At 29.1% G+C, this 10,523-nt stretch overlaps 1 long non-coding RNA gene and 1 pseudogene across 1 annotated transcript; one reads left to right on the forward strand and one right to left on the reverse strand.

Annotated features, from left to right (window-relative positions):
• The first annotated feature begins 3,952 nt into the window (after positions 1-3,952).
• Positions 3,953-5,436, forward strand: LOC111292744 (tubulin beta-6 chain pseudogene; annotated as a pseudogene).
• Positions 5,437-7,994: 2,558 nt separating this feature from the next.
• Positions 7,995-9,678, reverse strand: LOC149516422 (uncharacterized). Its single transcript, XR_016345774.1, has 2 exons — positions 8,305-9,678; positions 7,995-8,228 (listed from the first exon to the last, which is right to left on the reverse strand). It is a non-coding gene; the product is annotated as an uncharacterized LOC149516422 (long non-coding RNA).
• Positions 9,679-10,523: the final 845 nt, after the last annotated feature.

A 10,523-nucleotide genomic window follows, 5' to 3' on the forward strand; every position in this document is an offset into this window, starting at 1 on the left:
CAGGGTGTTGGGCTGACTTGTTGTATGCAGTGGCAAGACAGAATTGGTGGGGGCTCTTCCAAAAATCTGACTAAGCCCATTTTAATATAAGCCTTTTCATTGTGGGCCTACGCCCAACCTTAACATTGATAAGTACAGTCGCAATAAAGACTTTCCTTCCCCTTACTTCGTTTTCGCCGCAATCTTACTTTTTTGAATCGCATTGATGAGGATCAAAGTATTGCCTTTACAAAGTAGCCTAATTATTTTTATTATTTAAATAAAAGAAGCCGTAACCTAAGATAAGGGGAAAAGCTTTTAAAATTTAAATTTTAAATTTATTAAATATTATTTTTTAAATATAATTATATAAATCATTTTATTTAAATTACAGATTCGATTAACTTCTCTTTTCAAGTTAAGATTAGATGAGGAAAACTCAAAAAGGGTTAAAATCTTATTATATTTATTTATGTAATGACCATACTCGAAAATTATTAAATGTGAGATTTGGTATCACAATTTCAATGTTGTCTTTCATGTATAGGGCAATTATAGATCTATTATATAACTTCCAACTTCATGTAAGAATGAAAAGATTAGTTAATTAATATTTTTTACTTTTAATTTTATTATTATTTTTTCTTATATAACAAAGAGAAGATGAGATTTGAAGCTAAATAAAGAAATATCTTGATATGTTTACTTATATTAAATCAAATATTAGGATACACGATATTGTAATTTTAAATTATACGTAAATGTATATAAAATTTGAGCTTTTGAAATTTTAGCTCAAAATTTATAGTAAGATAAATTTTAATCAAAATTTGTTTTAAATGGATATCAATTACCATGTTTTTATATGTCAATCAATATATCCTCATCTATTTCAGACAATATATATCCTCCTCTACTAAGAAGAGGGTCCAACACTATTGTGCGGTGAGAATCCCTTTGGTGCAGCATCCAAAGGGTGCTTAAATTGATTGAATAAGCCCTAAATTGACAGTAGCTAGGAAATTTTGTAACGGCTACATTGTTTTAAGGAAATATCAGCATTTTATCAATAAAAAAGGGATAAAACCAACTTTTGGAACCCAATCTTTACACAAAACCAAAATTTAAAACTTCATCTTTCATTTGTACCAATTAAGGATACAAAGTTTCGAAGTTCTTCCAATTCAGACTTTTGTATTTTGTTTTAATAATTTTTAGACGTTATAATCTCTTTTAATAAATACAATTTTATTTTGCACCAAAATCTCATTATTTTGAGTTTATTTCTCTTAGTTGTATTTTTTTCAATTTAATCAAATTTGGTGGTCATGATTCAAATGGAATCCATGGTACTTATTTGAAGAGTTTATCTTAGTAGTCACCTTTTTGTAAAAAAAAAATAAAAAACCTGAATTAGAAAAATATTGAAAACTTAGAAGGATACAATTGATTTTAATCATAAAAAATAGTACTTAATTATTAATTTTAATAATAAAAAATGGTACTTATTAATTAAGTTGAACGAAGAAATCAGTGGTTGCCACAAAAACGAAAAAAAAAAGGGAGGACGGAGCTAGAGAGTCAGTGTAAGAGCTGCCAGCGATACAGAAAAAGAAAGAAAACAAATAAAATCAAGGTCGGCGGGCATAAAAAACTACTTACCTCACAAGAAGCTTCCCAGAAATTTAAGTGACCAAATGTTCATTTCACTTGGACCACCTACGCTTCCTTACCTTCTACATTATCCCTATGCCTTTTCATGACATTGATGTTTTCCAGTAATATTCATGTTTCATTCACTTGTCTTTTTTTTAATTTATTTTCAGCATCTCCAAAGGACGGCGGCCATTTTTGACATTGGTGATGGATTGCGATTGATTTAGATTCAAATGTTGAACAAAAGAATTTTGTAGTTTCATATAATAAGAGGAAAAAAAGACATTTTTAATCCTAAAAGTCATAGTACAATTTAAAAAAAAAATTACTAATTTGAGATTGGTCAAGTCTCAACAACTAAAATAATAAAAAAAATCCTCAAGTATTATATTCAAATTTATTATGTGTAAGTTTAATTTAATTTTATATGATTGAGTTTTATTAAATTATACGTAATTATATATATATAAGAATGATTATTATGATTATCATTGTGATTTTTAGTTTATTTAATTTGAGTCAATTACATATAATTGGTATTTAAATTTTAGCAAATTTTACAAATTGATATTTGAGAAAAATATATAATTTACATTTTAAACTTTTAAAGCAATGCCCTATCATATTAATCGGGACTTTAACACTGCAAACCTATCGACTTATATATAGTTGATATATATTTGTCGTTTGATCAATATTATTATGTGATGCGTACAACACAAAAAACCATCAGCATCCTTTCAATGTGAATTAAAGATGATGTATTTATTATTAAGCTTGGATCGAAAATCTATCAATTGTTGGACGACCCATGGCATCCATCAAGTTAAAAAAAAAAAAAAAATCAATAATTAAGACAGAAAAATACGCCAAAATTGAACAAAACTTATACATGATAAGACTTCAATATAAAACTTAAAAATTTCATAACCTAATCAATATGGTGATTTTATTTTATACAGCAATTCTTATTAAAATGCATTAATCATTGGTGATATTTTATAATATTTCATTTTCAACCATGACATTTAAAACTTAATATTGTATCTTCGATCATTAAAAATATTTTAGATTCATCCATTTTTTAATCACCTTTAAAATTAATAGAAGATCGTCAAATATACGCTCATGCATATTCCAACTAAAAAGTCAAATAAATCAAGCTTTTTTCACCTGAACGTCCAAGTGTGTGAGCTCACATAATTTTGTCCTGCGGACATCCACATAGACGTACACAGAGTGTTGAGCTGATAGAATCCATCAAATTTTAACCGCCATTAATAGATTAAATGAAATTTGAAACATTTTCCAAAAAAAATACGAAATTAAAATTTGAATTTAGATGTCAATGATACAAGTAAAATATTATACGAAATTAAGAAAAATTATCTCATTCATCATTAGTAAAATTTAAAAATTTTTATTATCCAGATTAAAAGATTACTACTTAAAAAATTAGTAAATTCATGTAAAAATAACAAAACACGTGACAACATTCTAATATCGACTAAAGTTATATAGAAAGATCTCAAAATCATTAATTTACTTCTATTGAAAATTTCATATGGATACATTGAATTAAAATAAACATATTAGATTTCGTTTGTTTGTAAAAAATAAAAATAAAAATATATTTTGTTTAGTTGGAAATTAATTGATTTACGAAAAATAAGTTTTTTTTTTCTTTTTAATTATCTTCCCTAATTAAAACAATTTCTTAAAAAGAATTGCCAAAAAAATAAAGCTACTTGCCAAGACCTCGAGGTTAGTTCGATTTAAGTCGTACCTTGCACATGATCTTTTACATGGAGATTTTATTGGACTCTATTCAAAATATAATAATAATAATAACAATAATATTTTTAAATTTTTATTCAAAAAATAATTATTAATATTGTAAATACCTTATTTTGTTCGAAAATTTTTTGAGATAAAAACGAATCTTTAACCATTAATTGAACTTAATTGAGAAACTTTAAGTCTAATAAAAAATTTTTAATTTTAATTTGATTTGGTTTGATTTTACTTGTTTTTTAAAAATAAAACTAATAAATTAATAAAAAGAGAAAAATCAAAAGAAAGAAAAAACGTGGTGCTATTGTGGGATAATTCTTGATGATTTAATCCCGAATTTATTGGAATAATTGGTGATTCAATCACGGATCCATTGGAGTAAGATTCTTGGTGATTCAGTTACAGATTGGTTTGGCATAATTCATGCAAAGAATCAAGGGGGAGGAGCCTGGAAAATCAATTCACAACCGAAAGCCAGCAGAGATAGCATCATATACAATACCTAAAAACCTATACCCAGGAATCCATCAGAAAACAAGCAAAAGTCCAGCCCCATAATTTTCAGAAACGAAGTTAACCGCCCTCTCCTTTTTCTCATCTCGCCAACTGTAAGGATTTGGGGCGAATAGGAAGCAGCGCTCCTCCTTTGTCCAAATGCTGGCCGTCTGTCGTGTATCTGTGATCAAAACAATGGGGATCCATTCTGGAAATAAAAAAAGGGGCACCAAAATCGAACTCCAGCTGGAGCGGATCAATGTGTATCACAACGAGGCTTCTGGTGGAAGGTCATTACACTGAAAAAGCTGAGTTGATTGATGCTATTCTTGATGTTGTTTGTAAAGCGGCTGAGAATTGTGATTGCTTGCAAAGGTTCCAGGTATGTCATTCACTTGGAGGAGACATAGGCTCCGGCATGGGAATTCTCCTGATAGAAAAAATCCGATAGGAATATCCATACGGGATGATGATGGCATTCTCTATTTTCCCTTCACTTAAAGTCTCTGACATAGTTGTGGAGCCTTATAATGCCAGCCTCTTTATGCAGCGGTCGGTAGAGAATAATGACGAATACATGATTCTTGACAACGAGACACTTTATGATATTTGCTTCCGGACTCTAAAGCTCACTACTCCAAGCTTTGGAGATCTGAACCACTTAATTTCTCCAACCATGAGTGGTGTAACATGCTGCCTGAGGTTCCCTGGACAGCTGAACTCTGATCTACGGAAGTTAGCTGTGAACCTGATCCCATTTCCACCTCTTCACTTCTTTATGGTGGGGTCTGCACCACTCACATCCCGTGGTTTCCAGCAGTACATTTAGCTCACAATCCCGGAGTTGACTTAGCAGATGTGGGATGCCAAGAACGTGATGTGTGCTGTTGACCCTCGTCATGGTTGCTACCTGATAGCCTCAGCTATGTTCCGAGGCAAGATGAGCACCAAAGAGGTTGATGAACAAATGATTAATGTCCAGAACAAGAACTCATCATACTTTGTAGAGTGGATCCCTAACAATGTCAAGTCTAGTGTTCGTGATATTCCACCAAAGGGTCTGAGGCCGTCTCCTACTTCTGTTGAGAAATCGGCATCAATCCAGGAGATGTTTAAGAGCGAAAAGGGTGCAATCGCTACCTTCAGTTCTGCCCAATGATCTCTATTAACGGTCATGATGTCTCGCCAGTTGGAGATTTTTTTTAGAGTGGAATTCACGGAGTTCAACGTGTTCCTCTGACAGGGAAGTCTGGACGTATCCACACTAGTGCGGTCCGGTGGTTCTGGTGGTCAACATTTAAACACCACCAACAGTGCAGTTAGAGTCACACATTTGCCCACCGGTGTTACAGTATCCATACAGGATAAACGATCCCAACATATGAACAAAGCCGAAGTACTTAAAGTGCTCCATGCAAAGCTGTATGAAAACGGAGAGGCCTTGACCCACGTGTGTTTCGGTTGATCCATGTGTCTATTTGCTTTCAGATCTGATCCGTTTTGCAAGTAATTTTTTTTTTCGTTTTATTTTTATTTTATTTTATTTTAATTCATTTTATATTTTCAGTTTTTTTTTTTTTTTTTTAGTTTTGTTTTCTTTCATTTATTTTATTTATTTTGCAAATTTTTTTTTGGAAACAACAAAAAAAATACATAAGTAATCATAAAAATGATAAAGGCTTAGATAAATTAAAATCAAACTAGTATCATCTTTTGGATGGATATTATAGAGTGCTACAATTTTTTTCATGCATAATCGACTCTCGAACCTAACATCTATTTTATATATCAGATTCAATCAATTGACCAATCATACATAAATAAAAAAAATTGGTAACGATTCTTTTCATCTAGCAGTAGCTCAACGAATCTATACGTTATGATAAATATTAAAATAATAATATTAAATCTTTTATTTTTTAATTTTTACATATTAAATATTTTATTTCGATTACTGTTAAACATAATAAATATGTTTCATATTTCAATAATAAATAGTATTATATTTATTATTTTAATAATTAATATTATTTCATATAACCATATTATTATTTTAATAATTCTTTTCATAATTTCTATATTTTTAATCATTTCTTAATATTTTTAAATTTAAAAAAATATTGTATTTTAAATGTTTTAATGAGAAATGCTTTTATATTAATATTTTCATAATCAATATAAATAAATAATTCATTTTTTTATGATTTAATACTAAATATTTCAATATAATATTTTAATATTATAAATACTTAATATTTAATAATAAATATTACTATTTTTCATATTTTTATAAAATAATATTTAATCATAAATAGCATTATGTTAAGTATTGAATATTAATATAATACTTTATTATTAAATATTTTTATTAAGATATTAAAATTTGTAAATATTAATATTTTAATACTAAAACATTTGTAATATTCACATAATAAATAATTTTAAATATTTTAAATAATAGATATTCTAATAGTATATATTTTTAATAAGAAATAATATGGAAATTTTTAATTTTTTAAATCCATATTATTATATAAAAATATAAAATTTTCAAAAACTTACCAAACAATAAAAAATATTTTTCATTTAATTATCCAAACTTTAAAAAATTTCTACTTTTCAAAAATTTTAATTTTTTAAAAAATATTTTTAAAATAGAATTTGTTCAGAGTAAACTAAGTCTAGCATTGAATGAGATTTCACTTTCCTATTAGTCAGGGTACCAGCTAGAGCAAGTAGTGTGATAAATGTTTAGGCAAGATAAATACTTCACAAGGCAAACATTTAATAAAATATGTAAATATTTGTGACGCGAGGTTGGCAATATCCTAGTAACTTCCACTCCCATTCAAATCCTTATCCAACCAGAGGTCATTCCTCATGTCATTAAACACACAATGATTTGACGTTCTAATTTCCCTCTAATCTAATTATATTTATTTAATTTCACCCTTCACTTTCTTTTTCCGAAGAGACATAATATAGCAGTTGGTTTTATCAGCTTATGAAAGGCCAGGCCAGGGGGGAGGCTTATTTTATGGAAGAAAATAGTATGCATAGACGGGGTCAAACCAGGTTGACCGGACTCCTTCCTGTATTACCCACTTGTGTTACTTTTTTCTTCCATATGAAAAGAGTGATCAATAACATTTAGGTATTATTTTGTTGGTATTTTTTTAATTTACTTTTATTTTTCTTTTTAAAAAAAATTATTAAAAAAATAAAAGATTAAATATAACATCATAATAATTGACTTAAAATAGATAAGTAATTAAAATATAACATTGCTTATATATAATATAAGTAGTTTATGCAAAAGTAGAATAAAGAAAAATATACATTATTTTCTTCAAATTTTGGAAACCTATGCTTTCTGGTTGATACATACCAGCAAAATGGAATCTTAGAATTGCTTATTATAATAAATTAAAATTTTTAACGATATTTAACATGATTTTTCTTTGAAATATGGAAACCTACGTTTTCTAGCTTCTTTTCTCTTTTAAACAACAAAAAGATTGGAAACTCATCAGAGAAAAAGAAAAAACATTATGCATCCCACTCTCTCTCTCTCTATTTGATTATATAAGATTTGATCATCTTGAGTTCAGATAATTATGGATTATTTTGAATTATTTTGAGCTTGATTATTTTGAATGTACATTAATTTTTAGGTACAACAAATTTTGAGTATGAATTATTTTATTAATTTTAAAATTATACCATGTTTAGCTTTTTTGTTTTTAAAATAAATTTTAATCTTATATTTATCCCACATTTGATAAAAAAAATTTCATTATTGATGAATAAACTTAATTTTTATATTAATTTTATTTATATTACGAATAATAATTATATACACTTAATTTTATTCAGATTAATTTAAATTTATTTGATTGTTTTTTAGACTCAATTTACATATTTTTATTTGAGTCAGTTTAAGCGTTAAGTTGAATTGAATTTGTTTGAATTTGTTTTAAATTTTGTTATTTAGAATTAGTCAAATTAATTGAAAAATTGTAAAATATATATGAAGAAATAATTAATTAATCAAATTATTATTAGTGCAATTAATCAAAAAATAATAAACTAAAATTCATTAATTACAAAAATTAATTTACAAAAAATAAATAAATTACAAAAAGGAAAAAAATACAGGAATGAGTGCCCAACAACCATTACTAATTCTGTCTAGCATTTGCACAGTGCACCAATCACTGACCTTGTGCACTAGGACAAGACCAACCCTTACAGCACCCTACTTGTTCCATGCCACAAGTGGCCAAATCTCCAGCTGGTTCTTTCTGCAAGACAACAAAAATTCACAAATTAGAAAAGGAAGAGAAGCACCCATTTTTGAGAAAAAAGTCGAGCACCCACAATAGCCTTGGATGCCAGTTTCAGTGTCCTTTTTCACCAAACCCCCTCACCAAACCATCCCAATCCCTAGTCTTGCCCTTGACACAGCCCTCGGCAACACCCCATCACACTGTTCTTAGTCTACAAAATACCCCAACCTCAAGCTACCATTTTCACCAACTTGGTCCCGTGCCGGCCCCAGCTTGCGCATGCACCAACCCAGCTCGCCCTTACCCTACCAGAACCATCCCCTGTCCACGCAGCAACCCCAATCAAACCTCTTAACTAGCTTACCCCACTTCCACAGAAATTATGTCCAACCCCTTAACCCTTCATCCCAAGACCAGTACCAGCCACGCCCCTACTTTTGCTCACAAACCAGCCTCTGCACGTACCAACGCTTAGCCTACGCCTCCATCACCAAAGAACTTCCTAACACCAACCCTTACATGCTCTAACAATTCCTAACCTTTACCCACAAGATAAAAAAACCTAGCTTCAACCCAGTTTCCTCCACTACACATCTCCTAACCTCCACATAGAAATCAAACCCATCACTACCCATACTTTGGACCGTGCCTTCATCACTACCAAGCCCCTCTCCCAATAGCCCCAAAACACCCATTCCCATTCACACTTGATCACCAGTACTCTAGAAGCTGAAATTCACAAAAAAACACACCTGATACCCAGTACCTCGCACACCCAAAAAAATCTGGTCAAGCTACCCATACCTAGCATTCACAACACCCAAAAACCCAAGCTCTACCTAAAACCAAACCCAAACACAACCCTTCCAAATCGACTTTCAAAAATCCAACCTAAAAAATAATAAAACAAAAACCTAAAACAAAACACACAATTTTCCTTTGAGGGAGGAACCCAGCACCAAGCCTTTTTAAAAAAAACAAAAGCAAAAAAAAAAAATCAATCTTAGTTGACTTTAAAAAAAAAGATAGGAATAGCGACAAAAGGGGAAGGTATAACAACATCTGGCATTTGGACAATCGGAAAGGATGGAAAGGAAGAGAATAGGGTAAGGGACAATATATTAAAAATCTAGCTAGATCAGAAAGCTAGATAGGGGTTTCTTGGAGGCCCAAAATTTTAGGATAAATTTTCAAATCTAGACTACTTCAAGATTTTTTTAGGAAAAACTAAAGTTAGAATGGTGACCAAGAGATCGAAAGGAAGAAACAAGAGGATTTTAGGCTCAAATCGACATCGGTAAACGATGGTCGATGACGAAGGATAGCGACCGGTGTGGTGGCCACCAGTCATTTTTTATAAATAAGGAGAGCTGACTTTTTGGAGTTTGAAAGCTTATGATTTTTTTTTTTTCGAGATAGGTTTCAAATGAAAGGAAAAAAAAACACTAAGCTTATATAGTGTAAAAAAATAGGAAGACCCGTATACCGACCTTGACAAGGATCCAGGATCTATGTGCTAGGCCATACTCCCCTCTATCTAACTTCATTGAATCGGTCTTATTGAACCAATCAAGTCACTTGAACTGGACTAGATCTTAGCAAACCGTTCCCAAACTGATCTCGTTAGGTAATTTTTATATACTTTTTTATTATTTTATGTTTATTTATTATTATAATTATTTTGTTATTTATTTTATCATTTATATATGTTTTAATTTAAAATTTTCAAGAATAAATAAACATTATTTAAAAAATACTAAAAATGAAAATGATTTCTAAACATTTGGTAATTATAAATGTAAGAAGTATAAAAAATATATATTTTTTAAAGAATAATAAATAAAAAATAAAAATTTTCGATGATAAGACTCCGAAATTTTCAAAAATTTCCTAGGTGAGAAAAGTCTTTTAAAAATTATCAAAGTATTGAAATATTTAGAAGTTTCTTTTTAATACAAAAAATTTTCATTCTATAATTATTTTCTTGAATTTGAACAGTTTTCTTAATAAATAAAAGTGTGTTTTTTAGGAAACAATTGTATTTGTAGATAATTATATTATTACATGACTTTTAATAATTTTTATTAAAAAACAAATGAAAAATCTCCGAGGATGAAATCCTAAAGAAATTCGAGTAGTGATCTTTTAAGAATTTTTAGGTAAGAAAATCTATCTAAAATGACATCAATGTATTGGAACATTTAGATTAATTTTCGATAAAGATTTTTTGTTTTTTATAAATGGCATAAAAATGAGTTTTAGAAAAATACTATTTGTTTTAAAATTATAGATATTATGTTTTATGTTTTT

Source organism: Durio zibethinus, chromosome 10 (genome assembly GCF_047325235.1).
Source record: "Durio zibethinus cultivar Kanyao isolate XHJ-2024 chromosome 10, ASM4732523v1, whole genome shotgun sequence".
Classification (NCBI taxonomy): Eukaryota; Viridiplantae; Streptophyta; class Magnoliopsida; order Malvales; family Malvaceae; genus Durio; species Durio zibethinus.